General features: G+C 44.7%; 1 long non-coding RNA gene across 1 annotated transcript; it reads left to right on the forward strand.

Moving 5' to 3' along the window:
* The first annotated feature begins 3,499 nt into the window (after positions 1-3,499).
* Positions 3,500-6,554, forward strand: LOC146184523 (uncharacterized). The gene is made up of 3 exons (XR_014708571.1): positions 3,500-3,699; positions 6,118-6,198; positions 6,267-6,554. It is a non-coding gene; the product is annotated as an uncharacterized LOC146184523 (long non-coding RNA).
* Positions 6,555-19,064: the final 12,510 nt, after the last annotated feature.

Raw genomic sequence — 19,064 nt, forward strand, 5'->3', positions numbered from 1 at the left:
TCCTACCTCCAGGTTCCAGCGATCAGCTGCCCTTGCCAATAGTATGTGGTGCTGGGGGGGGGGGGGGGGGGGGGGCAGTAGACTGCACGGGAAGCTGGTTTCTCCTCAGACACCATGAAGTTGTACAGTGACAAGCAGGATGTGATAGTGCGACTGATGTTCTCTTCCTTTGTCTTGAATGGCTGACGTAAGATGAGCCATTGTTGGGCGAGAATCCAATGACGTTTTCTACGGCACGCCTCACTCAACTCATCGGTAACTAAATACTCGTTTTGCATGTATTTGAGAGAATTGGCTGGGTGTTCCTGCAGCTGACTGGTCATCTAGTCCCTCAGGACTAGAAAACTAGGAAGGGAGACTTGCAGAACAACAAATTAAGTTTAATTTGAAAATCAAAATCAAAAGCAGTTTATTCATACATTAGTTTTGGCATATTCAGTGTTCAGTGTATATTGTTTTGTTCTGTGACAATCCCAGGCTGAATGTTTAATTCCAATCAGAAGAATGAGGCAGATACTGCCTTTCATTCGCAACCAATACCCGTATAGTGGTTGGGTTGGCGGAAGTAAAATATCTTTAAGCCTTTGACATGATGCCTCATTTTACGTTCATAACTTTGGCTGGTGAACATTGAACAGCTTCTCATATCAAATGGCGCTGAAGGTGGTGTGACACCAGTTAATCTCAGTTCTAACAAATTGACTTATTGAAGAATACAACAAATTGAATTACTTTTCTTGCGTACGGTCACATGAAGATTTCCAGAAGGAAGGCCTCATCTCCCACAAGGAAAGAAGGTATTTTGCTATTATCATTCAAAGGTACGTCTTCTAAGATGCCGCCCTGGCCTAGCTACATTTTTGAAAAATGTGTTTCGGCCATAATTTCGACCATCAGACTCGCTCCGATTGTGGCCCATCTCCACCAACAAGAACTTAAATGAGCAAATTAAAATTCACTTGTATCTTCTGGTTAATATTAGCCTGAAGGGCACACATTTGCATAAACATTTAACCTGCATGCATAAACATTTCGCCTCATTTATTCTTAAGCATGGGTAGCTTTGTCGTAATTTAGTTTACACAAGGATATCAAATGGAATTACCATTGCATTAAACAACCGAGGACTAACTATAGAAAAAAAAAAGCTTGTGCTTGATAGGAAATAAAATTTAAAGGTGTTCAGAGGATAGAAAGGTTATAAGAACCAGTTAACAAAGCAAATATACTTGAATACCTGTAGCAAGCATCAATGACTGCCAGCATAGACTTGCTAAACGCATTCTTGTAATTTCGGTCAACACTTCCTGAGTTGGCTGGACAATCAATGTTGACATGTTTGCCAGACTATGCAGTTAGGTATCTGCTCGATTTATTGAAATTCTTTGACAACCTTGGTTTGGAGCAGAATAAGACAAATACTATTTGTTGTTCCTTAAATTATAATTATTATGCTTAAAACAAGCTTGTCAGATAACCACATGCAAAACGTTCCATTTAAAATGAACAAACTTAGCCTATTTGTTGTTGATATGGTAATGACTGATATGGTAACAAAAACATTTTTAACAGTTTTGTATTCTGTATATGTTGCCCTTCATATTTACTGCACTGGTGTAGGACATTATTTCCTGAATAATTTTTTTATTAACACTGTCACTAAGCATGATGTGTAAAACATGCGCAAGAAGTCAAGGACTTCACATGAGGGCTCTACATTACGCTACCGAGGGACTGGGGCAGCACAACTGTAGACAACTCAGCTCCCAAAATAAAAGAGCTCACAAGTGGGCGGACAGATAAAAAAAAAAACGACTTAAACTGTGCAAAATTGCTTTATAATATTAGCACTCTACAATTTATATACACGTTACTATACTGCTCAGGCATGACAATCGAATGCTCGACAATCTCAATAAAAATGGAAATCCAAACCAAAGTATCACGTACCAGAGTCGCTTTGGGACGTTTAACACCCATAAATCAAATAAAAACAAAAAATGAAACCAAAAGTACAGAAGCTTCACCTTACCTGATAACCTGCGCCTGGCGTTGATCTGAAAGTATCGCCTTACGAAATCGCATGTCTTTTTTCTGGATACGAGGACGAAGGAGCTCTACAAGGGCGCCGAAGCTGCTGGGTGACATATGAAGGCACACTCTTAGAAAAAAGGTTAGTAAGAAGCTAGTAAATGCAGCAGTTACTAACTTCGAATGGGTTTTACTACCTTTTTACTAACCTTGAACTAACTCGCAACTTTTTGAGGTAGTAACGGCTCCCTTTACTAACAAGTGAGTTTCTGTTAGTAGTTTTGACGAGTTAAATGCTAGAATCCCTGGACAACTTTACCATGGTATCTTGCTAGCGTAACTTTACCAATATTTTCAGAAATTCATGATTTGGCTGTTCTTGCCAGTCATACATTAAAACTTATTCTGAAATTAACGAGATACATTACTGTCGATCATTTAATGGCGTTCGTTTTAGTTTATTTTTTTTTTAAATCTATGTTTTTGTGCACACTTCAAGCTAAAGAAAAACATTACAGAATTTGAGTTTTCGTGCCCCATGCGAGCTTCTGACAGCGTATTGCGGTGACGAAAAAAGTCAGAGCGACACTTAGCTCTTCCAGGAAAAGCCTGCAGTATAGTGAACTGGGACGCTTTGTGGGAACGACCTGCAGTCAGTCACGGACAAACGCTCAAGTGCGGATGGCGTCATTTTAGAAACAAGACATTTAAAAAAAATTGAAAATAATTTGTATTCACGTTGCATAGCATAACGTTTTTGCGTCTACTGCTGTTGTTTTGTTCATCTTAACATTGTGCTTTCCACCAGTGCAACAGAAATGCACAACGACACGAAATCAATGCCTTCCACCTCGCATGTAGTTGCCTGCAATAAACTTTTATTCCATTTTCTTTACGTATGGTCCAAGCATCAACACCCTGTAAGCAAAAAAAAAAAAAACACACACACATACACAGAACGGTGCCGGGAAGAATGCGCGTGGGCTAGACGGCTGGCACGGGCTGTACCGTCGACATTTGATCCAGGCATCCAAACCGTCCAAACGTGCCAGCGCTGCAGGTGGGCGAAGTACGGCGGACGGTAGACGCCGAAATATGAAACGGTTTCACGCGCGGCTATAAAAAGAACAATGGGGCGATGGCTAATACTCGGGCATATTCCCCTCTCGCTTTGCGCATGCTTTCCGCTGTGCGAAACGGCGCGCTGTGGACGGGAGCGTCGTCGTTGTGCTGTTGGAATGGTGGTTGTCGAATCTCACACTTTCGTAAATGTCTGCGTGTCCTGGTCCACATATTAAAGTTCATGAGCGCCATCGGAAAGTCCACGCATCAAGCACAACGTAAATGTTGCTCTTGCAGACATCGACTCCAGGATTCCATCGTTTTTGACAGCAGCGCCGCCGCTCGTTTGCCGCGCATTGCGCCAGCATCGACTGGTCAGACTGGCTTATTTTCATTCGTTCTGCTTCGAAGTGCTCGCCGTCTGCCACCGATACTGATATTGGCGGGAAGAGTGACGCCGAGGCGCTGTGTTCGTCGCCCATGTCTAGTGATTTGGAAAGACCGAAAGAGAAATATTCAAGCCAGCGGGCAGCATCGGCAGGAAGATCTGATAAATGCTTTGCTGGATGGCGATTTAGGGATGGTGCAGAAAACGTGCGCTTCGAGGTAAGTTGCCCGTTTTTATCTTCATTGCTTGGAATGCAAAGACCTGCGTATTGCAAACGTAATTATTTATCGCCATTGTTAGTAAATTGTTGCCGACTGTTTCCTGATCCTGACAAGAAGTAAACGCCGTAGAAATAATGCCAACTCTGTTGAAGTGAAATTGAACAGAGTAAGCTGCAGAGCCATTTGCTACAAACATTATGCTCAACGAAAACGACATGTCCTGTTGTCGCTTTTCTTTTTCTTGTGAAAATGCTGTTTTTGTTGAGCATAAACACCGCTGAAAGTAAAACGAACCTAACACAGTAAAAATTATGCATCGTGCGAAGGAAAGAATGTGTCCTTTTTTTTTTTTTGAAATCAGGTTTGCACAAGTATAACTAAATCATGTTTTTTCACACGTGATTACATCGCAGTTCTATCGTGTTTTTGTAGTAATTTGTAGGTTTGTATAAACCCAAACCTTGTGGACATCTTTGTTATCTTTTGGCACCCGCAGTCCTAGAATTTTTTGTAGCAAACTGTAGGTTTGTAGTAAATTTAAACTTTTGCTGACATTAATAGAGTCGAATGATGAGCTAGTTGGTCACACATCTCTTGGAGGAAGGCAGCAGAGCAGGTAACACCAACACAAAGCAAAAGAGGCACACACACACGCACACAAGGACTACACTGCACTGACAACTATTTCAACTGGAAACCGCACATCTTCTTCTTTCACTTCTTCCTTCACTTTACGTCTGCATCCAACTTCTTTCTTGTCGTTAACATCCTGCCGGTTTGCGCAAAAATTTACTTCCTTCTTCAACAAAACCACCGATGGCATGCTGACACATTGGTCTCCCAAGTCACAGATTGCATAGGCTTCATAAATCTCTCTGGCTAACTTGTCCTTTATCCTTCTCATAACCTTAACATTGTGAAGGTCAGCCGGACATTTTTGGTCTCTACAATCAACGCAATCTTTGCAGTGCACAGCCAGATTTGTGCCAGACTTGTCCGATATTGCCTTAGCGTGCTCTCTAATCCTTTCATTGAGGCATCTTCCTGTTTGTCCAATATATTTCTTTCCACAATGCAAGGGAATCTCATAAACAACCCCCTGAATGCACTTAGAGTACCTAGTCCGGTGCGAAGTTTTGCATCCAGAGATGAAGTCCTGGTCATTAACCTGCATTCCGACGGCACCAAACAGGGCTAAAGGGATGTGTGTGCAGGTTAATAACCAGGAGGTTAATAACCAGGAATAATAGTCCAAAAAATTCCTACAGCCTTGTCACAAACTGGAAATGGTTTAGTCAAGTGAAACCAATTGCTGGACTAGTTGGTGCATTTCACAGAAAATGAAAGATTCACAGCGCTAGCAAGTACGCACACATAAATAGACACACATAGAATGATAGAATAGACGCCGACTCCAACTTTTTTTTCTTTTTCGAAACGACAGCAAAATGAAACGTATGTTTTTTTTAAGAAGTTTGGAGTCAGCGCCTGTCCTGTGTGTGTCTGTTTGTGAGTGTGTATTTTTTAGCGCTGTGAACCTTCCCTTTTCTGGAAATGATTGTATAAAATATACATCCCAAAATTTATATCTGTGTGTTTATATCTTTTTGGAAGAAGCATCGTTTTGGTGAAAGGCACTTACTAGCTTAGCATCTGGTGTTACTTGACTAAATCGTTTCCAGTTTCCAGTTTGCGACAAGGTTGTAGGACGTTTTTGAACTGCATACAGATCTTTTTTTTTTTTTTAAGAAGTTTCCTTTTGGTGTCCTTTCGAAACAGAAGATGGAGTCAGCGCCTTTCTTGTGTGTGTGTATTTGTGAGTGTCTATTTGTTAGTGCTGTGAATCTATCCTTTTCTGGAAATTATTCTATAAAATACCCATCTCAAAATGTATATCTGTGTATCTGCATTTATTTTTTTGTGAAATGAACCAACTAGCCTAGCAATTGTTTTTACTTGATTAAATCATTTCCAGTCCACGACAAGGTGTAGCAATTTTTTGAACTGCATATAGAATTCTTTTTTTCAAGAAGTTTCATTGTGGTGTTTCGAAAAAAAAAAAGATATTCAGTGCCTGTCCTATGTGTGTGTGTATTTGTTAGCGCTGTAAATCTTTTCTTTTCTGGAAATGATTGTATAAAATACCCATCCCAAAATTTTTACCTGTGTGTGGTATCATAATTCTATGAATGTTGCTTTGTGTTTAGCAAAAACAAAACAGCCTGTAAATCTAAAAGCACCGGAATATATGAAATAAAGGTAATAATTTTCTGTGGAATTTAGGCGTGTTCAATAAACTGCGGACTTCATTATTAAAAAAAAAAAACAATTTCACAAGTTCTAAGTCTCTATTGCTCCCTTTTATTGTCATTGAAGAAGTGGTTTTAAAATATGTCAATTCTGTAATACTTGCAGATCACTTTGCTATTGAATGGTGGAACTTTTGCCTCTGCATGGTTGTGAAAGAATTGAAAGCCACATTTCCGGGTGAGGCCAGTAAGTATAAATTTGCTATAAATTCATTTGTGCCTTCTAATTTAATTACTTTCTATGTTGCATTTTAGGACATCTACCCAGCATTGGGGTGCGTCCAGATGAACCCTGATGACGCCGACGCAATATATGCTGGGTTTGAAGATATCAAGGTCGAATGCTGGACGTCATCGTGGGACTCACGCATGCCATTGAGAGCTACTGGATATTTAATGTCAGGCATTCAACGTGCAACGAAAACGTTTGCGCAGTGCTAGAGTATTTATGCAGCCTAAGAAGCTCATCGCCACTATACATTTCTGCAATTGAAAAGGGCATAGCCACACTGCCTTTAAATACGAATAAAGTGTGTATTTGTTGTCCGCAAATTTTGTCGTCATCATTGCTTGAAGACTAGTGCGAACAAGGTAAAATTAGTTAGCGTCTTGTTTGTAGATCAGCTCAATGTTGCACCGAACTTGAAGCCGATGACAACTGACCACATATTACGAATAATACAATTAATTTTAATTACCAAATCTTTATTAAGATATTCAATATTTTCAGAAATAATTTACCTATCGATGCATATATTAGCTCCATACAGGTAGCAATCGATACTAGGTTTCTGCCGCAGTAAGCACTAGGACCTATGTAGTGAGAACCTCTAGGCCATGTAGTATTTTATACTAAAGAAAAGGTTGCACATTATACTACCTTTTCAATGGTAACCCATAATAAGAACTAGGTATATGTTGTAATAAGTACTACGACCTATGTAGTACAAATCTCTAGGTGCGGTAGTACTGCGTACTACCTAGAAGGTAGCATATTCCACTACCCTTCAAGGGCAAACTATAATGCACGAAGGTGTTGGTGTTCACTAACCTACTACTAAGTGGCGCTAGTACTGTTCACTAACTTCCTGGGGTAGTAAATTTCACTAGCTGTATTTTTACTACCTCGAGTTACTAAGAAGGTAGTGATCTATGTGACAAGTAAAAGGTTAGTAGATACTTAGTGAATTCACCAACCTTTTTTTTAAGAGTGCAGGTGCCGAGAAGAGAACAAGCAGTGAGGTGTTAGCGCTTGGCATAATAAAGTCACTACAAAGTTCACATTAACTTACTTTCAGTAATGCTCCACGTCCTAGTCATGAAGCAGCGGCAAGAGGTTGTAGCCTTGGCCCAACCGGGCGCGTTCCTGCAAAGATGAGTGCACCCACCACCGCCTCCGCTGCGAACCTGATTTTTCATCTGCCTTTCGCAACTCATCCAGCATGACCATTACATAGTTGCAGAGGAGAATCGAGACGATCGCTTCATTCTCTGAAATGGTCGTCATTACTTATCCGCTACAAGCGCGCAACTGGAAAATAAACGAGAACTGCAATACAACAACGCAAGACAGTATGCAGCCACGCAACAGACGACAGAAAAGCGCGCGAACTGTTTTCGGGGCTCACGCGCGCTCTCGCTTCATTCGCGAACTCCCGATACCGGAAAAGAAACTGCCGTGAGATCTCGCTGCTTTCGTGAAAAAGCGAGAAGCAACCACAGTTCCGCGTCGGTTCCGCCGCCGCGGGAGGAGTAGATGAGAACAGGCTACTCATTTCCGGCGAAGTGAATCCGCTTCGCTCGCCGAAAATTTGGTGTAGTGTGAATGGGGCGGAAGGCACGTGCCGCCGTCTCGCCCTCTCATCGCTCCTGGCTCTTCACTACCGAGACGACCCGCGGTTCGCTGCCTGCCCTGCCGGACGACGACCCCGCATGACCCCCCGCACCGCCATCGACGGCCCCCTGCTGGTGTGAGATTAAAGATGTTTGTTACACGGCCCGCTGTGTATTTGTCTTGCGCATCCCTCGGGCAGAGGAATCGCCCACAAGGGATGAATCACGTTCTATTTTTCGATACCGTAATTGTACGGGCTGAAATACGGTCCGAAACGAGAGCACCCCAGATGTGAGCTTGTGAATTATTACTCCTGCCACTATTTCCACTCAGTTGCTTCCTCCGCAAAGTCTACACATTCAAAAATTGGATCTTCACTCCTGGTATCTTGTCGGGAGAATTAAAACAAGCAGACATCACTACTTAAGAAGAAGACAAAAGGGGTATAGGCTTATGAAATCATCTTTGCACTAAGTTCAGATACAACTCAAGAATAGACCAGGACATTGTTACCCAATGCGGCCTTCCTACCATCATCATCATCCTCAGCCTGACTATACCCACTGCAAGGCGAAGCGCTCTCCCATATTTCTCCACTTAACCCGGTTCTGTGCTAGCTGCATCCACTTGACCCCCGCGAACTTCTTAACCTCATCCGCCCACCTAACTTTCTGCCGCCCCTGCTACGCTTTCCTTCTCTCGGAATCCAGTTTGTTACCCTAAGTGACCATCGGCTACCCTCTCTTTGCACTACATGTCCCGTCCATGCCCATTTCTTCTTCTTAATTTCCACTAGAATGACGGTAACTTGAGTTATTTCTCTGACCCACTCTGCACGCTTCCTATCTCAATGTTACCCCTACCATTTTTCGTTCCATAGACCTTTGGGTTGTCCTCAACTTAAGTAGAACTCTCTTGGTTAGCCTCCACGTTTTAACCCCAAAGGTGAGTACAGGCATGATGCAACTGTTGTATACTTTCCACTTGAGCGATACCGGTAAGCTGCTAGTCATAGTCTGCGAGTGCTTGCCAAATGCGCTCCATCCCAATCTTATTCTTCTTGTTATTTCCTTTTCATGGTCCGGATCTGCGGTTACTACCTGTCCTAAGTAGACATATTCACCTACTACTTCCAGTACTTCGCTACCTAATGTAAACTGCTGTTCCTTCCCGAGGCTGTTGAACATTACCTTAGTCTTCTGCCTATTGATTTTCAAGCCTACCTTTCTACTTTTCCTGTATAGGTCATCAATCATTAATTGCAGTTCATCCCCCGAGTTGCTTAGCAAGGCAATGTCATCAGCAAATCGCAGATTACTAAGGTATTCTCCATCTACCCTTATCCTAACTGCTCCCATTCCAAGTCTCTGAATACTTCCTCTAAGCAAGCTGTGAATAGTACTGGGGGAATTGTGTCTTCTTGCCTATGTTGTGCCGGTGGGGTTATCACACAGTAGCCCACCATCAACAGGGTTGTGCCAAGGAGTTAGTAACGCAGCTCTCGTCATCCGTTTCATGAACGAGGGCTGTCAGCTCCCTGGGCGGTAGCGATGAATCCGAGTTCGCGTTGGTGAGATGAAGAAAAAGCTTTATACACTATTTACAGGCATTTAAACAACGAGTTCGGCTCTGGGGCCGGAAGCTAACATAGCCGTACGCGACTGTTCTCGCGCAGCGACGGCCGGGGAGATTCCGCCGCGTCCGCACTGTCAGGGGGCGAACTGCTCCCGATGGACGCTATGTGACGAACTCACACTCGGAGTCTCGAACGGAAGCACTTGAGACTCCGTCGCCAAGAACCGTTGACGCTCAAAATGGTCCAATCCGACGGCAGCACTTTTTCAGGGCCAATGGGAGAGCTTGCTGCGCTGTCGCTTCAAATATGCCGCGGGGCGAGAAGGGGTTCACCGTCAGGGCCACGGCGCCGTGCTGTCTGGACGCTCAACTCATGTTAAGACACGTCGCTTCTCTCCCTTTGGCACGGCTCGCCTCCAGTGCACTTGTGCTTTGCAGAGAAGTATCCGTATTTTGTGAAGGAGGGGTTAGCCGAAGAAGGGGTTAGCCGAAGTGAATTTCTGGGCGGCTTTGGCCAGGCACAACACCTAACACCTTTCCTTATGGAAATTTTGTTACCTTCTGTATGCAGAACTATGGTTGCTGTGCAGCCACTATATATTCCAGCACTTTCACGTACGGCTCGTCTACCCCCTGATTTCGCAATGCCTGCATCACCGCCGATGTTTCAACTGAGTCAAATGCTTTTTCGTAATCAATGAATGCTATGTATAAGGGCTGGCTATATTCCGAACATTTTTCTATCACCTGATTAATGGTATGGATATGATCGATAGTAGAGTACCGTTTCCGAAAACCTGCTTGATCCTTTGCTTGGTGGCAGTCTAAGGTTGTCCTGATTCTATTAGTGATTACCTTAGTAAGTACCTTATACGTAACAGACAGTAAGGTGATTGATCTCTATTTTGTAAGGTCCTTAGAGTCTCCTTTCTTATGAATGAGGATAATGTTTGCATTCTTTCATGGTTCCGGTAGCGTCGATGACACCAGGCACTGCGTATACAGGGTGGCCAGTTTTTCTAGCACGATTTCCCCCCCCCCCCCCCCCCCCCCCCGTCCTTTAGCAAATCTGTAGTTATCTGCTCCTCTCCAGCTGATTTCCCCCTTTTCATAGTTGCTAATGCTTTCTTGGCCTCGTCCTTCGTCACTGGTGGAACGTCTGACTGTTTTTCCCTGCCGCCAATCTTGTTACGGTCCTGACTACTTTGCCTGCTGTAGAGATCTGTATAGAACTCCTCGGCTACTTTGACTATCTTGTCCATATTGGTGATGACGTTGCCCGCCTTGTCCCTTATCGCATACATCTTGTTTTTGCTATGCCCAATCTCTTCTTTACCGCTTTAAGGCTTTCCCCGTTCTTTACAGCATGCTCGATTTTCTCCATGTTATACTTCCTTATATCAGCCGCCTTGCGCTTATTAATTAGCTTTGATATCTCGGCTAATTCGATCTGGTCTGTTGGATTGGAAGCTTTCATACTCTGGTGTTTCTTAATCAAATCTTTCGTCTTCTTAGACAGCTTGCCGGTATCCTCTCTAACTATCCTACCGCCTACTTCTACCGCACACTCCGTAATGATATCTCTGAAATTATTGTTCATTGCTTCCAGGGTAAAGCCGCCATCCACGGTTAGAGACACATATCTATTGTGTAGCGAGATCCTGAATTCTTCTGCCCTCCCTCTCACCGTCAATTCGTTGATGGGTTTCTTTCTTACTAATCTGTTGCTTTCCTTCTTCAGATCTAGGCTAATTCGGGACCTCACCATCCTGTGGTCTCTGCATCGCACTTTCCCAATTACCTCTACATCTTGCACAATGGCGGGGGTTGAACATATTATGAAGTCAATTTCATTTTTAGTCTCCCCGTTAGGACTTTTCCATGTCTATTTCCGGTTCTTGCGTTTGCTGAAGAAGGTATTCATGATTCGTAAGTTATTGCGCTCTGCAAACATCAACCATCAACTCCTGTCGAAAATAAAATGTGCAGTAGTTTAGCAGTGATTAAACCTGGTAAGTTGCGCGAGCAATACAGCAATGGTTGCGCTTAAGTGTCTAGAGGTGCACGACGCGTTCGTCTAGCAGCGGCTTGCGCTCGCTGTTTTGCTAGCCGTTGTTCACGTTCTTCAGCAGTCTCTCGAGCCCGTTGCCATTTTCTGGAAGACTGCATAGCAACTGATTTACCCCGACGCGAACTCCTATTTTTCTCTTTCCACTTTCACTCGTGTTAGCGATCGTCTTTAATATTGCGCAATTCCTTACCCTGGGCGGCTGGCGTCCGCCCCTTGGACCCTGAGTGGTCCAAGCATAGCATTGTAAGACTGCATAGGTAAGACTGCATAGCAACTGATTTACCCCGACGCGAACTCCTATTTTTCTCTTTCCACTTTCACTCGTGTTAGCGACCGTCTTTTTAATATTGCGCAATTCCTTACCCTGGGCGGCGGCCGTCCGCCCCTTGGACCCTGAGTGGTGCGTCCCGACCACCGCTTTGGCGCACGTGCCTCGATTTCGACGCGCGCATGCAACATCGGACCTTGCTCGCATCGCATGCGGTGAGAGAGTGCGATCCGGGGAACGCCAGGAGGGCGGAGTACGTGAGGACGGGAGTGAGCGGTGCTTCAGCACGGAGAGCGGATGCTTGAAAACTGTGTGTGAACGTGCGTGAGCACTCCCCACTTCCTCCCTTTCCTTACCGCGCGGTTCAAGTGTCGACGCAGCAGGGGCTCAAGGTCAAGCACGGCGTCCGCCGGAGATACGCGACGGCACGAAACCTGGCGCAGTATTGGTTACGCAATAAAAGAAAAAAGGAAAACGGAAAAAGGAAATATTCAGTATACAAATAGAAGCTGAAAAGTACAGAGGTTACATTGAAGGTATTCACGGAGGGCAGGGTGCCAGACAACCGCGGCGCCGGCCCGCCGGTGGCGGATGCGCTCAAGAGGCGGGTGTTGTCGGGTTGCATATGCGATTCAATCCAAGACGCACGACCTGGGCGCTACACGTGTAGTTCAAGGTGCTAAGGGCTGCCGCCCAGGCATGAATTTCCGACGCAATAATCCATCCATTAACACGGCAGCACGTCGGCTTATCAATCTGAAGTCTACGTTCGACCAGAATGCATCTGCTGCCGTCGCATAGCATACAGTGGCTGCTATGCATGTGCCATGTTACTCATTGGGACATCGTCGAACGATAGAAAAATAAAATGGCTTGCAGGACATTTTTTTATTCAATTCTTTGTTTCCTTTTTAGTTCAACATTGTTGCCCCGCCGGGGTGGCGCAGTGGTTACGGCGCTCGACTACTGTTCCCAAGGACGCGGGATCGCATCCTGGCCTCGGCGGCCGCTTTTCCCTGGAGGCGAAAAGCAAGGCGCCCGTGTGCTGTGCGATGTCAGTGCACGTTAAAGAACCCCAGGTGGTCGAAATTTCCGGAGTCCTCCACTACGGCGTCTCTCATAGCCTGAGTTGCTTTGGGACGTTAAACCCCACAAACCAAACCAAACCAACCAGTTCAACATTGTTATATAGTTAATTAATCAAAGAAATTTCGGACGATCACGTTACTTCCTGATGCGAAATATGAGCACAGCTCATCAGCTGTTTTAACTTTTCGATAGATTGAGGTATGCGTGTCGGCTCGTGCGGTACACATATCGAGATCCGCCGCCATCGATCCGGTGCTCTGATTGCCGCCGCACAGTGGTGGGATTGGAGAAGAAGCGAAGAGAGAAATTAATTACGATTTCCACTGGGCGTTCCAGAGCACGTTTTCTTGCTCTGGGAGGACGATTTCGAATTCCACTGGTCGAGAAAAATAGCATACGCGTATTCCTCAGGTCGTTCGGAGTAACGCGGGGCGCTCTATCTCGATCCGCGACCGAACTCGGATTTCGCAGGAAGTTATATATAGTCGCTGATGTGGTCACTTCCGGAGGCTGCTGGATGCTTTTGGCTATTTTTGGCCGCTAGCAATATCAGCAGAGGACACTGGACATCGCCCTTTTCTTTTTTTTTTTTTTTTGCACAAAAATCTCGCGAAGTGCATCTATCGAAAAACGTCTGCCGCGTTAAAATAGTGCAAAAGCAAGTTGCAGAGGGCCACACTCCTGCCTATTTGTCAACCGCCAAAATTTTGGCGCTGGTATGAGACCAACTTCGGGAACCGGTTCGGCAATACTACCGCCGCGCGCTGTACACGTTCTGCTCGTCGACCAAGGCTGATTCGCTCTGTAGCGCTTTAGGTCGGTTCAATAGCTCCGATCGACCAGTGTAAATCGCCACAAGTTATCGAGACGTCGCGGGTGACAGCGCGTGGGCCCATAGGAACGCTGCGGCGGCGAAGAGATAGCAGAGCCTTACTGATGCCGCTGACGCCGTTAGCGAGTCGAGTAAACTGTGTTTCGGCTTGGGATAAACGCACCGTGATCCGCTTCGGCAACCAGAGAACACCGTCGCCGCTACGCAGAAAGAGAGAGAGAGGGGGGGGGGGGATTACACAAAGCGGCAAACGGTGGCGGTAGTTCGCTCCGCATCTCCTTCAGTGGCTTCAAAGCCACCCTTCAGTGGACGGGTGGCTTTGGCATTGTTTCGCGTTGTCGCCCGCGGGTTTCTTGGTGAGTTCAGCGCCGAAATGAAAGAACACAGAAGGAGCATGCTGCAGCAGCATGTCGCCAACGTACTACACACGTGAACGGAGTCTTTATATAAAACACACTGTCGCTCAGCAAACGTTCGACAGGCATAAGGCATATATTACGGCATTGTAGCTACTTTTGTTCATTTTAATCCGAACTTTTCCCAAGCCTGTAAAAAAAAGTAGGAATAAAAAATTGAATGAGCTGTGATCCCATCGAAGCTCCTTCAAGGCTAACATGACAACAACTCATCTGCAACGGCAAAAAACTCTTTTCAGCGCTAGGTGCGAAAGAATCCAGGTAACGCCGAAGATGAAAATAATTTTAGACAAATATAATGTAAGTTGTAGAATGCTTGCCTGAATTAACGCTCTAAGGTTGAGTTTACAATGTTATTATAATTTATGAATTAGTGAAAGTGTTGCTGTATTATAAATATTTTAGATTTGTAATAAACATTATTTGAACGAATATTATGCTTATTTCATAAGTATGGAAAAAACAGTGCTTGAAATACATTTGCTAAATCCTAGAAAGCTTTTCTTTCTTTTGCTAGTATAGTTGAGGCTCACCATTGAGGCTCTGTTCAGAAAAGCAAGGATAATGTCCGGAGGGAACGACATACTAGATGTGAGAGCCCTAACACCGGCACATTATTGACAGGGCAAGCTCTTCCTCCCAAGTCAGGCCGTTTCTTCACAAGGCGACGCAAAGTGTAGCTTCGGAATGGCCATGGTTGACGGCGGCGGTTGTTGAGACGTGCGTGCCGACCGGGTGGACATCTGCACACGAAACTCACTGATATGCCCGTGGAGCGAACGCACACACACCGACGCCTTGTCAGTCATAAATTAGCTCGGACACAGCGCATTCAAACAATGTGAGCACTGTACACAGCTGTGCGCCGAAAAGACATAGCGAACGTAACTAGACGAAAGCGGCCGATTGATTTCTGTGCTCAACGCGCTGCGCACAGAAGCAGAGAAAACTTCTGTGCTCCCTCCGCTATGGGCAGAAGGAAACAAGCGCGAAGACTGCTCGTTGCTCGAACGATGCCTCCTCCCCCCCCACACACAATATTAAGCGTGCGCCGAAGTACTTTTTACTGTCCAGACACAGTAGCCGTTGCCATCTCCAAGCCTGCCCGCCCATCCTTTCATCCTGTCCCCATTCCTATAAAAAAAGAAAGAGCTGAGCGCCGAGGGCAGCTCAAAGGCGTCACTCGTTTGGGCGCGCTCTGACGGCCGGTTAGCCAGTCCCAGGTCTTCCTTTCAAAAAAGAAAAAATTCCCGGCAGGGCACGCAGGAGTGAAGTAGGCCCTACGTCACTTCCATGTCACGTAAATGAGCGGCCAGGACTAGCAAAAGTATCTCCCCGCTACAACACGCTGCGATGCTTTATAGACAAGCGTCAGCCCTTGACGTTAGTGAAGATGCGGCGGCGCTGGAGACCGCAGTGCCTCTGGGGGGTAGGCAAAAGCGCGAGCCGTCGGCATTGGATGCGCGGCGCTTGCTATGTTTTCGAGCATAATTTCTGATATTCCTGCAAGCTGTGGTGCGGTTGGTTGCGCCACAAGGCAAAAAATAGAAAATGACACCTGTTTTCGCATATTTCTTGCGGTTGGGTAATGAAGAGAGCAAAGGGCAGCGGCGTAAATCGCGACAAGTAGACCCTTCGGCGACGGATTATTTATTGCCTTCGCGGCTAACGTGTGTTACACTCTGCATTGAAATTTGGTCACTTAGTTTCCAACTGTTTAATTTTTGTGGTTGCTTTTCGGCCGGACGAAGGAGAGCGCAATAACAAACCCCTGCAGCTCGTGCACGTTTTGTTGTATATATTATCAAGCCATAGAAGTTTTGACGCGATATTCCGTGTGCAATATGATCTTAATTCATCGAAGGCAGGAAAGCCGCGCTGTGATATCCCATTCATCTGCAGTATCGCCCGTGTATATGTTCGTACAGAAAAGGACGCAAAAGCTGCTGCGAAGGTAATAAGTGATACCTTGAGAGGTCACTCCAGCGCGATATTGTCGAAACAGGCCCGGTCTTGTGAAGTAGCTTTTCTTTGCATTTTCGAGAGTTTCAACGAGCGACTTTTCACCACCGGTCCCATAAAGCGAGCAGTGCTTACAGTCTGGCTCTGTCGCAGGGGGGTCGCTATTGGCTCCAGCACAGGTGGAAAGGAAAATGACGGTGAAGAGAGAAAGCGGCTGGTGGCCTGCCTCCCACATCGTTTTATGCAATCATAAGGGGAGAAATCTTTTTTCTCCTTCTTCGCTTTTAGAAATAACGTTAATGTATATTAAAATTTACTTTGGAAATGCCGGAACAACAGAGAAGGAATTAAATTTTTTGACAACAACTGACAATGAAAAAAGATGGCAGCCTGCTTTGCATTCATGGAGTCCTTATACAATAGGTCAGAGCGGAGGTGTCTCAGACCCCCCGAGACCCCCCCGATTTTTAGCCCTGAAAGCGTGTAAACATTATTAGGATCCCGGCCAATCCACGCAGCGTTTTTTTTTTTTTTTTTTCAGAATAGTATTGTTTCTTTAGAAGGTCATTAGGAATTTGACGAACGAATTAAATATCCACGTACAACCTAGCTTTGAACCAGCAGGATATTCTGGTATGGTATATGTGGTATATAGAGTTTAATGTCCCCAAGTGGATTCGGCCATGAGGGTTCCAGAATAAGCAGTATAAGATGACGCGCATTTGAATCAAGATGATCCAAGTATAATAAAAAAAATATGAGCAGATCGCTTAAATTTCGTTGCATTTGCTCTCATGCACCTCTCCTATAGAGCGGAAAGAACAACAGTAGAGCATTCTTAAAAACCTTCGAGTATATATTAACCTGTGAATCACCTTGACGCGTCTATACGATGAACCATACGTGAAACGTTTATTTATTTATCGACCAAGATAAAACAATTGACAGCACACTATATAATGCGAAATTCTGTCACTTAAGTTGCAGGAAAGGAAGCTTTGTTTCTAATGCTGTGTAATTTCTTTCGTACGCTTTCGGTATTTTTCCATGTTCTATCTGTCTTCGGGTGGCCCAAGATTATTTTGGTACAGTTTGGCTTATCTATCCCTTTCATTTAAATTCAGTGCATAGCTGAGCATGAGTACATATTTCCTCGAGCTCGTACAATTTCTTTCGCTTCCGATTTCAGTTGAAAGTTAGCGCTCGTTCTTTGTGTCTCTCTTGTCCTCGTCTCGCGCTAAGCCTCCCTGTAAAACGTGTCCTACCAACTACCCAGCACTCCACTTCGTAAAAAAAAAAAAGAGAGAGAGAAAAACCGGCTAGCCCCGAGAAGTTTGAGTGGCGCCCTCTGGCGGTCAGCCCGACGTGACGTCACGGCAAGGACTGCCTGCGCCGATCGCTCTGGCTTCTCCGGGTTTCCGCGTAGCTTCGAGTCAGCGGCCTCGGTTGTTCTCACAACAACAGCGTTATGAAAAACGCAGACAGCACCGATCGAGTGCCAAGAAAAAAAAGTATTTAATCATGATTCATCTTGCTTTCAAAACACGAAACATGGGCTCGTCGCGGTGAGCGCAAGTCTCGCGTGTGCCCGAGCGCTGGCCGCGACGGGCGCAGCTGGTGCCGTCGCCGCGGCAGGAGCCTTTCGTGCGTCGTCTCTTGAAACTGATGATGTGCGTGGAGTCACTATCTTCATGATTGTATTACGAATGTAATACAACCATGAAGATAGGTCTATATGCCTGCGACGCGAGAAATTTGTACCGTTTTGCTGCGGACGTTTCTTCGAGCGCGCATTATGGACTGCGCGCTGTGAAATTTGTGCACGGATTTTTATTTAAAAAAGGCTACTGATTAAAACTTTATTAGAATCATCTTACTTGTCGAGCATTTTTCAGAAGCAATTACGCATGATTTGCCAAGAGCAACGTGCATTTTGATGGCCAGAAATATGAGTTATTAACCACGTCGTAAACATTTCCGTCATTCCGTTCGCCTCTGCCTATTGCGCCGCAGCCATGCGCGCATGGGATGTCTTGGGGGCACTGCTAATTTGCAAATTTCTTTCCAGTCTCCCTTTCACTGAGGAGCATAAATTCCTATGTGGACAAAGCGTGCGAAACAAGTCGCTGCCTTAGTGAAGCAGAGAAACCACTTTCATCAATGATTTTTGCAACCGTTATTAGCTGTTTTTGCTTGAAGATGTCATTCGCGCTGAGCTGAATTCCAGTGTCCTTGAAAAGCTTCTGAACCTTCACGGTAACTCCTCAAAAAGAAAAAAGCGCAAGCTCTGTAATAAAAAAAAAAGAGAAAAAACAGCTACAGGTGAAACAGGCAAACAGTGTATAAAACGGTATTACATACCTTCAGAACTTCCTATGCGTTGGTTAGCGCTGTGTGTTGGTCCTTGAGAAAAAAAAAAAAACGACAGAATTATTATGCCATCTAAACCACTCTTTACAGATACAGAGATATCACTAAATTCCGTCAGGCATTGAAAACTTTTTCGTTTTGTTAAATACTAAAAGCAGCTCATTGAATCCATATGTGAAGAGGATGAAAAATGGGTCTTGTTTAAACAGGTCAGTCCTTCTCTGTTCTTAGGGTAACATTATGCTTAGAGTGATAAGGTTGAAATGCAGTATTTTCATGTATTTGGTGACGTGGCTAGATAAAAGAATATTCCTCGTGTATCTACGGATGACTTGTGGTTTCATTACTTCATTTTTATGTTGTAACAAGCACTCCACTCGAATTAACTGCAGTAATATAGAGATTGTTTAAGGTATTAATTGTTTGTTTTCATCAACAGTAGTGGTGAGGAAGCAAAAGTTGATAATTTATCACGATTCTAGCTTACTCATGCATTTCAGTTTCATGGTCAGAACTAAAGACAATGCGGGATATATAAATATTTTTCTTTTTCCTGAATGCTTGATAAAAATCATTCACGATAATGTGAATCATCACAAAGGAATAGTGGCCGCATAGTGTATCCATAGGTAAGCA

Source organism: Amblyomma maculatum, chromosome 7, assembly GCF_055883805.1.
Source record: "Amblyomma maculatum isolate TAMU_Amacu chromosome 7, ASM5588380v1, whole genome shotgun sequence".
In the NCBI taxonomy this organism is placed as follows: Eukaryota; Metazoa; Arthropoda; class Arachnida; order Ixodida; family Ixodidae; genus Amblyomma; species Amblyomma maculatum.